Raw genomic sequence first — 19,551 nt, 5'->3', positions numbered from 1 at the left:
GCATGTACACACACATACTCACAGACACACAGACACACACACACACACACACACACACACACACACACACATACAGAGGCAGATTCACACCATAAGCCAGGTACCCAATTATTGACCAGTCCCGAGGGAAGGATGGACACTTGAGTTGGGTCAACTGACTGCAACACCGAGGATTCAAACCCATGCATGTCCTACCCCGGGCTGGCCCCTGCTGACTCATGATTAGTAATGCTAACTATTACATTGCTCTAAATGCGAAGCGTGGACTATAGATGAAAACGTAAGGAAGAGGATGGTTGTGTTTGAAATGAAATGGTTGATATGTTTGTCTGTGTGTGTGTGTGTGTGTGTGTGTGTGTGTGTATGAGTAATAGATTCGGTAGGTAACGTCTGCCAGCTGATTATCAATACAGAACCTTGGGTGAATAACCATACGCTCCAGAGAATAGAGAGAATGGATGAAATAGTGAGTGGGTGAGCGATGTTCACATAGGCACACACATGACCCTTCCAGTCCCGTGTGGTCTAGTGGCTAGGATACCTGGCTTTCACCCAGGAGGCCCGGGTTCGGTTCCTGGCATGGGAAGGATTTTCTTCTGAGAGAGAGAGAGAGAGAGAGAGAGAGAGAGAGAGAGAGAGAGAGAGAGATGTCTAAGTAAATGAATACAATAGTTATCAAGTACGTTATCATCAACTAACCGAAACATAAATGTTTACAATAAAAGCTTGTGTTGTAGTGACTCCTGATTACTCTTGGTGAGTGAGTCTGAGACACCCTGTCACGAGGGGCCAAAAGAGAGAAACTGAATGAGTGAGTGGGTCAGTAAGTGAACGAGGAGTAAGTGAAGGAATCAATACAGTTTCACGGTTAAGATATTTGGCTTCCAGTCAGGGACCTGCAGAGCTGGATTAATGTTTAGTGAGGCCCAGGACCAGGTGATATTTGCGGTCTCCAAGGACTGTATGAAATATGTGTTATGTCAAATTTTGCTACCATATTGTATATTGTATACCAGCCTCTGTTCCACCAGTTTTCCGAGCTGCATCTTTTTTACCTGGATGACCAGCGGGGCCCCTGTAAGGCCGGAGTCCAAGACTTGGGCCGATGTGGCCAATGCGTTAATCTGGCACTGGAAATCTGGGTTCCTTTTCTGCAGTTGGAGTGATCAGTTACATAAGAACAAGACAACTTGATAATGATTCTACACTATTAGGTAAGACACAATGCTTCCAATAATATATCTACCACAATACTTGCATCTTGTTCACTAGACATGAAAGTCCGAAAACTACCCCAAGTGAGGATCGAACTCACGACCTTGAGATTATGAGACTCACGCGTTGCCTAATGCGCTGCCCAGGCTTGGAAACCTACTTGGCATATCTAGATTGATTGTTTCAAAGTAGAGTTGCACTGCTGATGTGTTCTTCAGTATGCATGTATATTGTTTCAAAGTTTTATAATCCACTAATTCAGTAATTCTAGTCAAATATGGAACAAGTCAGCCGTCAAATTCAACCACCGGTTGATCTCCCCCGATCTACCCTTGCATGGGCCCATCCCACAACCAAACATAGAGCCTAAGGCTGCTGTCATTTTTTCTCTAGTCGTGGCACTGGGGTGCAGTTCAGTGGCTTTGTGTTCAATGACATTCACAACTACTAATGAAGTACATACACTGTTCAGGGAAACACATTCATCAGACTCATTAGACATTGGTAGTTAGTTCTTTAAAGGGACTGTAGTCCATTGCTCAAGGGTAGAATAACAGATGTCCAAGAGATATGAACTTTTAAAGAGAAAAATCAATTCTAGTGCCTCCAGCCTTTCCCTGTAACGTATCTCTCTAACTCTAGTAATTTTTTCTTGCTATCCTCTGAACCATCTCCATTTCCTCTCTTCTTCTCTAGGTGTTGTGACCGAAATTGAGAAGATTATTTTTGTTTCGGTTTTCTGTCTGATGTGAACAGGTTTTCAAAACTGTCTTATCCCTGAACTTCAGTGGAATTCTAGTACTTACCAGCAGACAGTTTGTGTCCTTAACTAGTCCCCTTAGGTAGGACATTTGCGACAGGCCAGGGACAATGTCAACTAGCTTACTGTAGCTTTTTTCCTGTTCGATGATAACCACAGCGAGGCCTTCCCTCACTACGATCCATTCTCACTGGTTTATATTTACTCGAGTTTTTAAACTTCATCAATCAGATATCAGACAATCTTTGGAGTCTGTCGAGTTCTTTTTGTAAGTTGATGCAATCATCCGTGCTTTTCATTTCGTGAATGTCCTTTGTATCTGGTGCAAACATATTCAAATAAGAGTCTATATCCTCTGGCAAGTCATTACCATGGATCAAGAAGAGTAATGGTTCCAAACCAAAACCCTGCGGCACTCGGCTGGTGACCTCAACCCATTATGAGAGAGGTCCTCTGTCATGCGTTCTTTGTTCACTTCCACTAAGATAATCTTCTGTCCACTGAATGAGTTTCCCCATACTCCTGCCTGGTGATCCAGTCTCCTAATCAGCCTCCCATGTGACACAGTGTCAAACGTTCTGGCAGCCTTACCTTGTGTACATTGTTCATCACATGAGTAATTTTTCCTCTTTAGAAAGTCATTCATTTGCTTTGTAATTATCTTTTCTAATCCTTACAAACCAAACTTCCCATTTGAGACCAGCTTGTAGTTCATTGCCTCTTTCGGGTTTCGTTAATTATAGACTGGAATAATGTCCTTTTCCACTCTTTTGGTATTTTGTCTCTATACAGCGACATCTTGAACAGCTTTTCCAGAGGTTTATCTGGAATATATGAACACATCTTCAGCATTGTGGTAAGACTTCATCAGGTCCATGAAGCTCATACGGGTGAACACCTAGAATTCTGTTAATCTTTTCTAGATATCTCAATGTTTTCTAAAATCTCCTAATTCCAGCTCACTGGCGTTGGTGCCACAATGTTTTCTAATGGGGAAAATCTTTTGAATTTGTTACTCAGTTCCTCGAGTATCCTTACATCGTCTTCTTCCTTCTGAATTTCTTAGTCTAATTAGTTGTTATCTGACAACCTAATGAGTTTTTGGAAAAGTTGTAGATTTTATCGATCCTTCCAAAATATTCATTTCAAAGATTCTTAATTCCTTGTTTTTATCCTGATACACTCGTTCTTTGCTCTCTTGCACCTTGCAAATGCTGACTGGCTGGAGTGCCGTCTATATCTTCGTCACGACAATTCTAAATTCTTTTGCTTTTTATCATCTTTTACCAAACCATTCCTTCCTATGTATGTGACTTGTGTGTGTGTGTGTGTGTGTGTGTGTGTGTGTGTGTGTGTGTGTGTGTGTGTGTGTGTGTTAACTTACGTGTAGTAGGAATGATAATGATAATAATGACAATACTACTGAGGATAATAATGGACATGATACATTCTTAACGCAAGGGATCCTGTGAAGTGATCAGCCTCTCAAGTGACATCATATATTGTACACTGATGATCTAGATCATCCTGGTGATGGTATTATGTTACTCTTCCCAGGAGAAGTAAGGATATGCTTAGACAACGCACATTATGGGTGTGTGAGAATCTAGAAATACGCTCAAAGAAGATAGTCATAGTACGCCACATGAATCTATCTCTTCACATATCTATTTACAGAGATATTTCTGTATGCCCACAACCTCCCGCTGGCTGTTAGTTTTTGCTCTAGTGACATTCTCATACTCCTTGAGGCATCATATTGCCGCAAACATTCATGAAATGTAGACACAAATAGCATTTATGACTTTGTTGTTACTCTGTAACTACTAACATATGTTGACACGTAGAATACCACAGGAAAGAATCAGTAAGTTATAAGACTTGTCGGTCTGGAGTAATCATGCAAGGAAACTCAGACATGAATGTGTATTACGATATAATGTTGGGGAGGAGGATGATGGCTGTAGTAAAGATGGGTGGCTCTCCCAGATCAGACACAGTAAGAGAGCACACTATAACCAGACCATTAACATGATAACGTAAGAAGAAGACATCATTACTAGATCTAAAGTGGCCTAATGTCTTTCCGATGAGTCAAGTTTTACGAAACTGGAGCGAAGTTGAAATGATATATGTGTCTGCTGAGGTAATGGTTAATGGATGACGTCTCAGGCGATCAAGTGTATACAGTCATTTTAGGCAGAGATATTCTTCCTTTTATAGTAGTACCACATATAGCATACCCCTGATCTTATCATATATCCTAGTTCAGCCCACTGACAGCATGTAGTTCCCTGAACTCCACATCGCTCAAATTGTAGCTTGCACACCTCTCACCCTCTTGCATGTCCTGACCTAGATAACTTAAACCCTTTTTCACTCCTTCCATCTCCTTTTCAGGCTCTTCAGTCATTCTGTTCCCTCGTCTTCTGACAAGTATGTCGTCTTTATCAATTTCTTTTCATTAGTTTTCTCCATATGCCTAAACCGTTTCAGTACACCCCATTCAGCTTCGTCAATCATACATCACTTACGATGACTACCGCACCTCTCTCTTACATTGTCATTCCTCACATGATCAACCCTTCTTACGCCACACCTTGTTCCTCAGATCTTCATCTCCAACACACTCACATTTCTCCATTCTTTTGCATTTAGGGCTCAAGACTCGCACCCACACAACACTATCGGGACTGTCATACCGTCAGACATAACCATCTTTACCCTCACAGACAATGAATTCTCCTTACACAAAGTCTTTAATGCACCCTGGACCTTTGGCCCATCACACACCCGATGGATCACCTGAATCCCCATATATCCGTGTCATGTATCTAAAACACTCCACTTCTATGTTCTCACCATTCAAACATGCGCTCAGACCAGTCTATCTTGCCCTCTGCTAAACCACATAACCTCAATCTTACTAACACTAACTTTCAACATCCTTTCAAACACTCTAATTCATACGCTAGCTTTTGTAATTTATTACTGGAATCTGCCACCTGAGCCATATCATCTGCAAACAACCGCTGGCTCATCTCCCAGCCACCCCAATACTCAACATACTATAGATACACTATGACCCTCGTACTAACCTCCCTCACCACAGCATCCATAAACGGGTTAAACACCCATGTTAACATCAGAAAACCTTGGCAAAGATCCGTCTACATTTAGAATCACCCATTCTCCTCCCTTCACATATGCCTTACTCTCCTGATAACAGCCACTGCATCCAGTAAACGTCCTCCTGCGTCATCGTATAACCTTCCATAAGGCATCTAAATCAGCCCCACCATACACGTTTTCCAGATCAGTAAATGCCACACACAAATTTTACTCTTTGTATACATTTCTCTAAAGCAAATTCTTCAAAACAACCACCAGGTGTACGCATATTCTACCCATTGAAGAAATTGATAACAATCAAGAGAAGCATTATTCATTAACAGGTTATACAGCGTGTTTGTGCCTTGTATCATCCACAGTCTGATGTCAGAGAACATAGCAACAAATTGCATCTTTGAGGCTGTATCCAATGTGCCAAGGACACAAGCGGCTATAGGCCATTACTGAGCTAAAAGCAAATGGATTCATCCATTTATTGCTTTGATAGTAAGGGAGAAGGTGCAATGGTTACGGAAGTCCTTAGAGGAGGAGAAATCAGACTCGAAAGCTAAATAGAATGTTCTAAGGATAATGACAAAGTAACTATGTCAGATGTTGTCTGAGAGACGTAGGCTTGACAAGAGAATTTGCCACTTTGTATATGTTCATTTCTCACTTCTACTGTTTGGAAGGGTGACCGATGCAGAATATTCTCACTGCACTTCCATACGGTCTTGCATGTTAACATCCGTCTCATGTACACAAACCCCACTTTGTTCATCCATGGTCTTCATCTCTCCCTTCATAGATTCACCTCACTCATATTCAGGATGCGTACCATGTCCTGTTTCTTCTCACACTAATTTCTTTTTCCTTACTCATTTTCTCTCCAAATTATTATGCGTGGAAAACAAACAATCAAACAAACATGCGCGCGCGCCCACACACACACACACACACACACACACACACACACACACATATTTTCTTTCTTTCATACTATTCGCCATTTCCCGCGACAGCGAGGTAGCGTTAAGAACAGAGGACTGGGCCTCTGAGGAAACATCCTCATCCAGCCCCCTTCTCTGCTCCTTCCTTTTGAAAAAAAAAAAAAAAGAGAGGGGAGGATTTCCAGCCCCCCCCCGCTCCCTTCCCTTTTTGTCGCCTTCTACGACACGCAGGGAATACGTGGGAAGTATTCTTTCTCCCCTATCCCCAGGGAAACACACACACACACACACACACACACACACATATATATATATATATATATATATATATATATATATATATATATATATATATATATATATATGTATATATATATATCTGCGTATGGACCTTCCAACTGTTCTCTGTGATTTGCGTTAAAACCTTCCAAGTAGAGAACCTCCGCTTGTGGATGAGAGAATGTCGCTGCCTCGTGGAGGAAATATAGACAGTCAAAGAAAGATATACAGTGTGAAGAGTCAGGAGAGCAGGAAGTGAAAACAGAAGTGTTGGTTGGGAGACAGATTCTCAACCAGATAACGTCAGTGTCTAGACATTCTAGGTTCATGAGACGTGCAAATGGCCTGTTGATTTTGGACGAAGCACAGACTTCCTTTGTAACGACAATGTAAATGATTATTGTTAGAAATGTTAAATGGTTATTGAAAACACAGTTGTTAGACAATTGAGTGTCAGACAGAAGGACTAGTATATTAGAAGTACTGGCCAGATGGTGCTCAACAGAAGAAAGGTTAATAGAATGACCGATAATGTTGATAACATTAATGAAATATGAGCATTATTTCTTCATAGTGAGCACAATAAACTAGTCGGTGAGAGCGGCACAAATCAGATCAATCATTTAGATGGGCCAAGGTGTTGGGAGGGGCGTCACTGCTGCTGCATGAGCCCTCGTTGACAGCAGACAGAGACGGGCGGGATTCCGGGGATTCTTTGCCAGCCATTATGGAAAGTAGATGTATAAGCTTGTCACTCTTGTTGTTTGTATATGAAGGTTTTCTTATAGGACAAAGAACGGAAAAATGAATAACGTTAATACGGAGAGTAAAAATGGGTAGGGTTCCTTTACTGTACACACAACAAAAAAACTATGGCGCAGAGGGGGTCTGAAGACGTGTGTAATGATCACTGACCTACCTGTTGTACCATGCCGGTAGGGTTGGTATACGTGCCTGGAAGCCACAGGTTTCCAGAGTCCTATGCTAGACCCATGTAAGTTACGTGCCACAACAGCGGCATTATATTATTAACAATAAAATTACATCATACAAGGCAGTACGAACCCCTACTTTTGAATTGGTGTGTGTAATATATATGTGAGACACACACAGCTATATGCGGCAACCCCCGCATGTGATAGCTGCAGCATACCTCAATGTGATGCCAGGTAAACACAATAGCTTCATATTGTATAGGTGTAATTTGGGAAGAATATGTTTTACTATTGATATTGTATTATTCTATAGCACATCTGGGTTCGTGGCAGTCCATAAAGGTTATCTTACACCGCCATTTCGTGTCCATGCAGGAAATGTAATGAGACATGCGATATATTTTTGAAACAATGAAACAGCGCGGGTATAGTTCACTGCGAGCCAATGTCGAAAGGTTGTTTTTGTGGTATATCTAATTTTACCATGGAGACCTCACAAGCGACACGTGAAGCTATTCTACAGCTTCATAATGAGGGCTACAGCGACTCTGAAATTGGGAGACGTCTTGGTATTCACCGGTCAACCGTAGCACGATGGATTCACCGACAGGCAGAGTTGGGCAACACAGACAACAGGCATCGGCGTGGGCGCCCACGTTGCACAACCCCAGGTAATGATGTTGCATATATAGGTATACTGGACCACTTGATGTTATGTAAACAACCACATCACATGTTATATTTGCAATATGTCATCCTTTCCCTAGGCCATAGCAGCTGTCATTACTGCTCACGCCCCCTTCACGCCCGACGCTAGCAACATTCGGGATACTCTTGGTCTGCAGTGCACACCTCAAACTGTCCGAAACAGACATCACTCTGAGGGGCTACGTGGTCGCATACCAGCAACAAAACCTGTGTTAAGTGAGGCAAACATGGAGAGCAGGCTGGAGTATGCGTTGGAGTATGCGGACAAGCCACATCAGTTTTGGGAGAACGTCATCTTTTGTGATGAAAAAACCTTCTGCAGCGATGGTCCCCCTGCAAACAAACATGTTTGGCGGCATCCTAACACCAGGTTAGCTCTTTCTCTGTCTGTCTGTCTCTCTCACACACACACACACACACACACACACACACACACACACACAGAGGTTATGCTATATAACATATTTTCCATTTTATAATGACAATTTATGGTGAGGCCAACATGAACAACCGTTCCGGAAGTGCTTTGAAACCATGGTGCCACGGCCACCACAGTGGTTTGCTGCTTGAAACGTCCTGTTGTGCTGCAGTATTACATTTCAGTTATGCACACTCATTATTTTTTAAGTGAATAACAGTGATCATGATCACTTTATACGGCATATGTAAATACTGTAGCAATAATCTCCATTTACGATGTGACATCATGATAAATAATTATTATATATTAAGTTAGTTAATATTTTTTAATTTACTTAGTTATTATCTTAATCTATATTGAAGCAACAGTTGCACTAATATGATTAAGACACACTGTCTTATGTAATTTTATTCATTTTATATAACCAGATACGAGACACAACATGTGGTGGGTAGCAGGAGGAGTGGGCGCGCGCGTCAGTGCAGGACTATTTGGTTGGATCCATCCATGGTGCTGGTGTCGGTGAGTTGGTGGATGTCGGGCCTGGCCAGTTGACCGGACCTAGATACGTTGAGATACTGGAGGAGGTCCTGCTACCTTCAGTGGGGGCTATGCTGTTTCCAGAGCCGGAGCCATTTTACCTCGTCCAAGATAACAGCCCACTTCACACATCCAGGGTTGTAAAGGCGTGGTATGCTCGCCATCCACGTGTAACAGTGTTGCCTTATCCTGTAAAATCGCCTGATCTCAACCCGATAGAGCATGTATGGGCGGCCATGCAGAAAGGCATGCCTGACCGACAACATCGATGTCGTGCTACAGTCGTAAATGATGCTTTACAAGCATGGGAACATCTACGAAGCCCTTCTGGTAGGAACTTAACGCAGACGTTAGTGGCATCCATGCCTCGAAGGCTCAATGAAGTGTTGGCAACGGGAGGAGGTTATACCAAGTATTGAAATAATAAAATTTACAGTCAAAGATTACTTTCTTAACCTCAAACAACATGTCTATGGTCATGTTATATAGAAATCTGATTTTCACTGTTAAAGGGAAGTTAACTAATACAGATCCATGAAAAGAGTCATTACTTTTCATGTTGGTTTACTAAATACTATGATGTGGTGCCAGGTTTGTGACATACTGTTATCAGTCACACAGGTGATACTACATATTACGTGAGGTTGCTGATTAATCTAAACCAGCAGACAAATAAATCACCGCCGGTATGAAGCAGGGTGTCGTAGATACCATGTAGTATATTATTTTACACCACGAATTTGACACTTTGCAAGAGATAATGATTACTGCAATATGCCTTACTGTGCAGAATATTACATTTACATGCTCAATTTACGTCTCCCATCTACTGTACTACATACGGAAGGATATATCGTTGCCATTACATAGGTGAGGACACCCGAAGGCAGGGACATCAGGGCTACCACCATCTCACAGGAAAATGTTGACTGTTCCATTATTCCACGTCTGGTGCGTCATTTTGTTTCGTACAAAAAACGCGCGATAGTTTTTTTGCTGTGTGTACCTAACGTGTGTTGTTGGGCATTATAATCGTCCGATAATGATAATGAGTAAATCTTATTTCCTGATCTTATCAGTTATAAAACCAGATATATGAAATATCTTTCGTTGACCATATTTTTGTCTACAGTTCAGTATGTACATGTGTGTGTGGTCTTAAGATTTAAGTGACTAAGTATTGTAATTCACTGGCAGGTGTGGTGCGCATTATCACCGAGCCTGAGTCTCAAAGATCAAGGTCATGGGTTCGAGTCTCCAACATTCAGTATGTTCATCCAACGTTATAGTGAAGATCTTGACGATGAATTAGGATTTTGACATTATCTGAAAGCGTTGGGTCAAAGATCAGTGATTTTAAGAGTTTATTGAGATAGTATTGAAGTGGAGATTGTAGTGGCTGAGGCCAAGAACCAGTGGTGTCCAGAGAGTAGTGAAGATAATGACCATTGTCCTGCCCCATTAGGTCAGGTCAAATGGCAGTTAACGAGGTAGCGAGTTAGAGTCAAGAACAGAGGAAGTATTTTGGGAGCAAGTGAGTGAGTGTGTCAGCAGTTATGATGTAAGAGACCAGGTATTAGTGATGGTGATTTAAATGTGAAGGTAAGTAATGTGGCAGTGGACGGTATAACTGAGGTGCATGGAAATGGTGAACAACTTGTGTTGTGTGTGTGTAAAGGACTGGTGATTGGGAATACCTGGTTTGTAAAATGTGATATACATAAATATACGTATGTGAGTAGGAGAGATGGTCAGCGGGCATGACTGGATAACATGTTAATTGAGAGGCGTGTAAAAGAAAGACTTTTGGGTGTAAATATGCTGAAAGGGGCAGATGGTGTGATGTTTGATCACCATCTTGTGGAGACGACATTGAAGATCTGAAAAGGTTTTCGAATGAGGAAACAATGTTGGGGAGAAGAGGTGGCGAGAGGAAGTGAACTTGGAAAAGAGACTTGTGTGAAGAAATACCAAGAGAGATTGAGTGCCACATACACTCTTACTGTGTAAATATCCCTTTCTATGAGATGACGTAAAGATGTTGATGAACACAGGAGTTGGGATATGACATGAAAAAGTTGGAGAATAAATGAAGGAAAGATTGAGATATACAGATGACTGGCGGACCGCCATGATGGTTGTCAATCTAGCCAGCTGGGTTATTATTTATAAGTTGTGTTTAGTTGTAGGTCCAAGTTTGTTGTCATGATATAATGTTGACTGCCAGTGAGTACCTGGCTGGCGCGGGTGCCACAAGGCTGGGTCAAGTGTAGTGTAAGTGTGGTCTAGGGATGGTGTGTGTACCACTTGTAGATGATGGGCCGCATCATGACCTGCCGGTTATAACATCTTGACCAAGATCTTCTCCACCTGCTGCTGCTGCTACACTTGCAACTCTCCTTTTCTAAGACCGTTTTTATGCTTCATGTAACTTTGTCTTTTTTAAATTATTCTAAAGCTATAACTACAAAATTATTTTTACTATGTAGTTTTTGTGAAAATATACTCTGAAAGCACATCGCTGTCGTCTTCCAGGCATTGCCCATCTGATACAATAATTGGTGGCAGGTGACAGTTGATATAGAACGGTTGTGGCCAGTGTGACCACGTGGGGTTTGTAACTGGTTAAAGCCAGCGTGACCACGTGCGGCTTGTGACTGGTTGAGGCCAGCGTGACCAAGTTGGGTCGTGACTGGTTGAGGCCAGCGTGACCACGTGGGGCTTGTGACTGGTTGAGGCCAGTGTGACCACGTGGGGTCGTGACTGGTTGAGGCCAGCGTGACCACGTGGGGTTGTGACTGGCTAAGGCCAGCGAGACCACGTGGGGTTGTGACTGGTTGTGGGCATGCGTGATCACGTGGGGCTTCTGACAGGTTGAGGCCAGCGTGACCACGTGGGGTTGTGACTGGTTGAGGCTAGCGTGACCACGTGGGGCTTGTGACTGGTTGAGGCCAGCGTGACCACGTGGGGTTGTGACTGGTTGTGGGCAGCATGACCACGTGGGGCTTGTGACTAGTTGAGGGCAGCGTGACACGTTGGGTTGTACCTCGTTGAGGCCAGCGTGACCATTTGGGGTTGTGACTGGTTGAGGGCAGCGTCACCACGTGGGGTTGTGACTGGTTGAGGCCAGGGTGACCACGTGGGGTTTTGACTAGTTGAAGCCAGGGTGACCACATGGGGTTGTGACTGGTTGAATGCCAGCGTGACCACGAGGGGTTGTGACTGGTTGAGGCCAGCGAGACTACGTGGTGTTGTGACTGGTTGAAGCCAGCGTGACCACGTGGGGTTGTGACTGGTTGAAGCCAGCGTGACCACGTGAGGTTGTAACTGGTTGTGACTGGCTGAGGCTAGCGTGACCCCGTAGGGTTGTAACTGGTTAAGGCCAGCGAGACCACGTGGGGTTGTGACTGGTTGAGGCTAGCGTGACCACGTGGGGTTGTGACTGGCTGAGGCTAGCGTGACCACGGGGGCTTGCGACTGATTGAGGCCAGCGTGACCACGTGGGGTTGTGACTGGTTGTGGGCAGCATGACCACGTGGGGCTTGTGACTGGTTAAGGCCAGCGAGACCACGTGGGGTTGTGACTGGTTGAGGCCAGGGTGACCACGTGGGGTTGTGACTGGTTGAGGCTAGCGTGACCACGTGGGGTTGTGACTGGTTGAAGCCAGCGTGACCACATGGGCGTGTGACCGGTAGAGGATAGCGTGACCACGTGGGGCTTGCGACTGATTGAGGCCAGCGTGACCACGTGGGGCTTGTGATTTGTTGTGGGCAGCATGACCAAGTGGGACTTGTGACTGGTTGAGGGCAGCGTGACCACTTGGGGCTGTGACTGGTTGAGGCCAGCGAGACCACGTGGGGTTGTGACTGGTTGAAGCCAGCGTGACCACATGTGCGTGTGACCGGTAGAGGATAGCGTGACCACGTGGGGCTTGCGACTGATTGAGGCCAGCGTGACCACGTGGGGCTTGTGACTGGCTGAGGACAGCATTACCACGTGGGACTGGGACTGGTTGAGGGTAGCGTGACCAAGCGGGGCTTGTGACTGGTTGAAGCCAGCGTGACCACTTGGGGCTGTGACTGGTTGAGGGTAGCGTGACCACGTGGATTTGTGACTGGTTGAGGCCAGCGTGACCACGTGGGGTTGTGACTGGTTGAGGCCAGCGTGACCACGTGGGGTTGTGAGTGATTCAGGCCAGCGTGACCACGTGGGGCTTGTGATTGGTTGAGGACAGCATGACCACGTGGGGTTTTGACTAGTTGAAGCCAGGGTGACCACGTGGAGTTATGACTGGTTGAGGCTAGCGTGACCCCGTTGGGTTGTGACTGGTTGAGGCCAGCGTGACCACTTGGGGTTGTGACTGGTTGAGGCCAGCGTGACCACTTGGGGTTGTGACTGGTTGAAGACAGCGTGACCACTTGGGGTTGTGACTAGTTGAGGCCAGCGTGACCACTGGGGTTGTGACTGGTTGAAGACAGCGTGACCACTTGGGGTTGTGACTGGTTGAAGACAGCGTGACCACGTGGGGTTGTGACTGGTTGAGGCCAGCATGACCACGTGGGGTTGTGACTGGTTGAGGCCAGCGTGACCACTGGGTTTGTGACTGGTTGAGGCCAGCGTGACCACGTGGGGTTGTGACTGGTTGAGGCCAGCGTGACCACTTGGGGTTGTGACTGGTTGAGGCCAGCGTGACCACGTGGGGTTGTGACTGGTTGAGGCCAGCATGACCACGTGGGGTTGTGACTGGTTGAGGCCAGCGTGACCACGTGGGGTTGTGACTGGTTGAGGCCAGCGTGACCACGTGGGGTTGTGACTGGTTGAGGCCAGCATGACCACGTGGGGTTGTGACTGGTTGAGGCCAGCGTGACCACGTGGGGTTGTGACTGGGGTGTTGATGTGTTGTGGTCGGCGTCCACAAGGTCGTTATCTTAGTATTTCAGGAACGGAGGAAGATCCACAGTGGACGTTTTACAAACACAATGTTGAATCATCACAACTTTTACCGAATCTGATTAAAATCAATGAATGAAATATTTCAAATTTCAAGAAAAATAAGACAAAAGAAAAGTGATGTTTATTAATTCTTTCATTTTTCTTACGATCATGTGAAATAATTGCCAGATACCCCGTGCAGTGCTAACCCAGCGACCATACTTGACGGTTTTATTGTGGTACGATCCATTTTGGGGATGCCAGAGCCCAGGAAACTTCTCATATTCATCAAGTTAGGTTATAATTTCTCTCTGTCCCACTCCGTGATAAAGATAAAACACATCGGATAACCAGAACAACGTGAACACCCCTCCTGACTGACCACCAACCAGCTACTGAAACCTTTTGAGCACCAAAGTTGATGACCCAAATTTTATATGGAGCTAGATTCTCTCCCGAAAAGCGCTAGAAAAGCGTTAAACTTGCTAAAATGACAGCGAAAAAATGCTCTTCGAATTATTTCTGCTCTTTGACGTGCCAAATGATTAATGACAGGTACAACTGACTGCTTTAACACTTAAATACTCACCATTATTCCAGATCTGCTAATTACCAATTCGCAGTCTCTTCGTCCTCGGTGACCTGGGGTTGTGGTGGTCTATATGAGGGTCCAGGTTGTGGTTGTGATAACTCGTATCTTTTCAATAATCCAGTGTTTTTCAGTTCTTCCTCAGGCAGTTCATAATCATAACAACAGTTTCCATTTCATCTTAGTCCATACTTGATAGTTAGTATTGCATTTAAGCTTTTGATAATCAATTTCGAAGCTTTCACTTCTCGATGTTCATATAACTAAAGCTTTCCTCCAGTTGCATCCTTGTACGAGGCTGTTTCAGTCCAGAGTGCCAGGGTCACAGTGTTCTGCTTCCACAATACATGATGAAGCTTCCTCAACTGGAACTCAATGCGTGTAAGAATTTCTTCGTTATCAGTAAACATCTTTGCTAATTCCAGTATTCCAGGCTTTATGGGTTGCAGACATTCACTTGTACTCAGTGATGACATTGACTGTAACACTTGGACATTATCTGGCAAACGTTGACGAAGCTGTTTCACCAACTCCACTACAATCTGTATGTATCTTCCTCGGATATCCTTTTCATCAGGAAGCTTACATTGTGCCATCTCCTTTTCAAACTCGTTCCTCAAGGACGCACGTGGGTCTAAGTAGTTCTCTATTGAATCTCCTTCATTTAATTTCTGCCTGGGATGAGAACCTTAGAACTTATGGAACCAATAAGTTGAATAAGGTCACTTAGCAGTTTGCTTGGATCCAGTGCCTCAGGTTTAAATTTCTCATTTACGCACTGGACTTCTCCAAGAATATACTTCAGGAATATCAGGAATGCATAGTTTTTCTTGTCACAAAACATCTGATAGAGATTCTGATATGTGTAACACCTTTCATCATTTCTTGCTATTTCAATGTGAGTCATAAGTTCAACCCACTGCTGCAGTATTATGACAACTGCTGATTCAGTTGACAGCCATCGAGTCTGGCTTAGCTGTATAGATTTCATTGGAGGTTGACCATCACTGGCAGAGTGGGAGAATCAATTATAGGTTTCTCTGATGATAAAATCCAGGTTCCTAGGGAGATACTCTGCTGCAGCACGAGACAACTAGCAGTAGAGAATGACACACACACACACTTGATCAAGATCACATGAGGAACTTCTAACTTGAGTGTATCATACACTCCACTGTTAACACCTGTCATCACAGAAGCATTGTCGGGGCTAATTGCAATAAGGTTTTGTAACTCCAACCCATTATTTTTAAAAGACTTCTTGATAGGATCACATATCCCATTAGCATTACAGTCAGTCAGCTCAACAAGGTCCAAGAAAGTCATTACAATCTTATTCTTACTTTCAGAATAGAACTGGACAACAATACCCAATAATTTCGTTACAGTAATGTCATTACTCTCATCAGTTAAGAAGCTACACTTCTGACTGCTCATATCACTTTTCAAGTTGCTGTTAAAATGCGGGGCAAACACATTGCTCACAACTGCACTACACTTCCACCTTTTTAACCTGAAATTCTTGCATTCTTTACTGTTTGCAAATCTTGCTTTGCAAAGCTTACTGAGATGATGAACAACACGTAATGTACAATGTTCAGCAGTGAACAGTGACACATTTCCTTCAGTCTCCCGTGCATCATCACTGACTGTTTCAAACAGAATTGTTGTTTGTCTTCCAGTACTTAATAACTCTTCAGATGTCTTGTGTTTAGCAGATTGGTAGATCTAGACGAGCGGTGGGTGGTATGTTCAGAAGCTGTTTCATGTTACATCATAGAAAACTGTTACCGTCCAACGTGGGGCTCGAACCCACGACCCCGAGATTAAGAGTCTCGTGCTCTACCGACTGTCAGCCGGGCTTATACACAACCTTGTTCGAGTGTATATGTGTGTCTAAGCGAGGTTAATAACCACCATCATTAACCGCCTAACAACGCTGTATTATCAGCGATAACGTTCAATAACTGACCTGAGGTCTCGTGATAGATACATAAGGGGATCCGACCATGACCTTATCAACGTCCTGAGACCCCGGCTGATGTGTCAGGTTAGATAAGAGGCATAACATCCTCTCTGTCTGATGTTGTGAGAGTAAGACACTAATGGTTAGGAGGCAGCAAGTGTGTCTGGAGACACTCTCCTCTCTGTCTGATGTTGTGAGAGTAAGACACTAATGGTTAGGAGGCAGCAAGTGTGTCTGGAGACGCTCTCCTCTCTGTCTGATGTTGTGAGAGTGAGACACTAATGGTTAGGAGGCAGCAAGTGTGTCTGGAGACGCTCTCCTCTCTGTCTGATGTTGTGAGAGTAAGACACTAATGGTTAGGAGGCAGCAAGTGTGTCTGGAGAAGGGTAGTAGGTGGTGGGGCCAAGCCTGGTGTGTTGATCAAGTAACATATGCAAGATAATGGTTGGTTGGTTGACCAGTTAGTGGTGGTTTAGGCCCATCAACTGCCAAGGTCAATAGACACGTAAACTGCAAGTTACAACTATCATGTCAATAGTCTTTAACTCCTTCAGGTGTTAATGATAATGCCAATACCACATACACTATATATACCTGGCCCTAGACCCTTACATGGGTACATCATTGATTATATCATAGAACTGGTCTCCCTCGTACCATAATGATTTAAGACCAGTAGGTTTCCCTTGTACCATAATGATTTAAGACCAGTAGGTTTCCCTCGTACCATAATGATTTAAGACCAGTAGGTTTCCCTCGTACCATAATGATTTAAGACCAGTAGGTTTCCCTCGTACCATAATGATTTAAGACCAGTAGGTTTCCCTCGTACCATAAAGATTTAAGACCAGTAGGTTTCCCTCGTACCATAATGATTTAAGACCAGTAGGTTTCCCTCGTACCATAATGATTTAAGACCAGTAGGTTTCCCTCGTACCATAATGATTTAAGACCAGTAGGTTTCCCTCGTACCATAATGATTTAAGACCAGTAGGTTTCCCTCGTACCATAATGATTTAAGACCAGTAGGTTTCCCTCGTACCATAATGATTTAAGACCAGTAGGTTTCCCTCGTACCATAATGATTTAAGACCAGTAGGTTTCCCTCGTACCATAATGATTTAAGACCAGTAGGTTTCCCTCGTACCATAATGATTTAAGACCAGTAGGTTTCCCTCGTACCATAATGATTTAACTGGCCAGAAGATTAACTGGCAGGCCGGGCAGGCCAGGGTTGGAATTGAAGTCTACCTGGAGGAGTCACGTGACTTCAGTTTATATTGTCTTCCGCTGCTTAAAGACAGACGAAAGACCAGCAGCTACACACTGGGTATATGTCTTTGCTCGCTCTTTATATAACAACTTATTTTCACATGTTTACAAGTAAATGTTATATCAAAATAAATTCTCAATTACGTTATACATGTCCTACTTGATCAACTTTCATACATATCTGCACCCTGGCCTCCAGGAACATTATTGGCTACACGTATTGTTGTTATGCAATTATCAAACTATTAACATTTGATCATTCTAATAGCAATCCATTGAGAAAATACTGTTATATTACCTATATTCCCTGGTGATCAATGATCAGAATAACCAGCTGTTTCTATCATCATTACTCCATTTTCAATATAATGCGTTGTATCAGGTACATACAGTCGCCACAATATTACCCACACATGGAAGACGTCACTGCCTATCCAGCCAAGCCAGGAGAGCTATAACCAGGACCCCACACCTGGGAAGGTGTCACCTGGTACACCGCTGGTCCGGCCGGTGGTGGCAAGATTTGGCTGGAGTCAAGAACAAATACCTAACTAAGGCTGTTTACCCAGGCCACCTCCCCTGCCTGCCTGCCCGACCACACCTGGGAAACATAAGCAACAGGTGAAGACACACACCCTGTACCACCTCACTGGCTACGTACGGTGGCAGCCTTGGTCACTCAGGTAAGAGTGCTCGTGACCGGTGTTGGGAGGAGACCGTCTACTGTTGACCAGCCTTACGTATACAGGAGGTGTGGGGTGGGTGGAGGTCGGGTGGTCAACACACAATGTTCTCGGGATCGTCAGAAGGAGGAGGAGGGTTCCTGGTAGTTAGTGGAGAGTTCAACGTGCCGGAGCTCAGTGCTGTCTGTAGTTGGTCGTGTGTAAAGGCTGGATCATCTTCTGTCATGAGAAACAATGTTTGTAAGTTACTGTATACAATTGTTATCCGTTGCTGAATAATGATTATCTATTGTGAGAGTCACCAGGTCTGCACTTGACATTTTCTCAGAAACTATCATTTTCTGTACAGTTATGTTATTGTTATGTTCAACAAGTCTTCTCTTAGCAGTTATGATTTGTGTCACATTAGCTAGGTCTTCACGTAACAGTTTTGTTGTTGTTGTTGTTGTTGTTGTTGTTGTTATCATCGTTGTTGTAGTTATTCTTTCTATTACGGGTCCTCGCTTCTACACAGCCGTTTTCAACTTGCCTAACAGGGAATTTCTTGTTTAGATATTCGTCAGGTCCTTGCCTGGCTCGGGCCCTTATCATATGGCCTCTGTAACACGTAAGTATGTATATCTGTTGTTGAATTTACTTGCTATTAGCAAGAAATGTCATTAAACCAGAATTTCTACCATTCGGTAAAACATACAAATCACGATATTTGCAACATGATAACATGTTTGACCATCAGCAGGTAAGGTCATCAAGCCGCACCATACATACGTCAGACAGTAACATCAGTTGTATAACAGGATGTATATATGTTGTTGGATTTAAGGGCTATCACCTAAAGGTCATGAAGCCAGAATGTGAACCATAACCACTTACGGGTGGAGTCCGGTAACACCTTTCATAGCATTATGTCTCAAACAGAATACAGTAGTCAGTTTCATATAAGTATTCTGCACTTCAACTGATTAATGCTATGATAAGGATGAAGAGAATTACAAACCATGAATACTCATTGTAAGGATCACATCAAGGATGAAACATATATAACTAGAAGTGTTGAGGAAACAAAGATGGTGAAATACCTTGACCCGCCCGGGATCACTAGCACCTGTGGTAATGGACACACCTTTGTAATGCTTGATCACTTACAACTGATCAACTTTAATACAAAAGTGTTAGGTTTTGTCCCTCAG

The 19,551-nt window shown here is 43.8% G+C and overlaps 1 non-coding gene across 1 annotated transcript; it reads left to right on the top strand.

The window, feature by feature from the left end:
• Window positions 1-514: 514 nt before the first annotated feature.
• On the top strand, window positions 515-586 carry TRNAE-UUC (transfer RNA glutamic acid (anticodon UUC)). The gene has a single exon. It is a non-coding gene; the product is annotated as a tRNA-Glu (tRNA).
• The last annotated feature ends 18,965 nt before the right edge of the window (window positions 587-19,551 follow it).

The sequence above is a fragment of the Panulirus ornatus genome, chromosome 9, assembly GCF_036320965.1.
Source record: "Panulirus ornatus isolate Po-2019 chromosome 9, ASM3632096v1, whole genome shotgun sequence".
NCBI lineage: Eukaryota > Metazoa > Arthropoda > Malacostraca > Decapoda > Palinuridae > Panulirus > Panulirus ornatus.
Note: the sequence above shows the minus strand (reverse complement) of the source record. Positions and strands in the feature narration are given on the sequence as shown.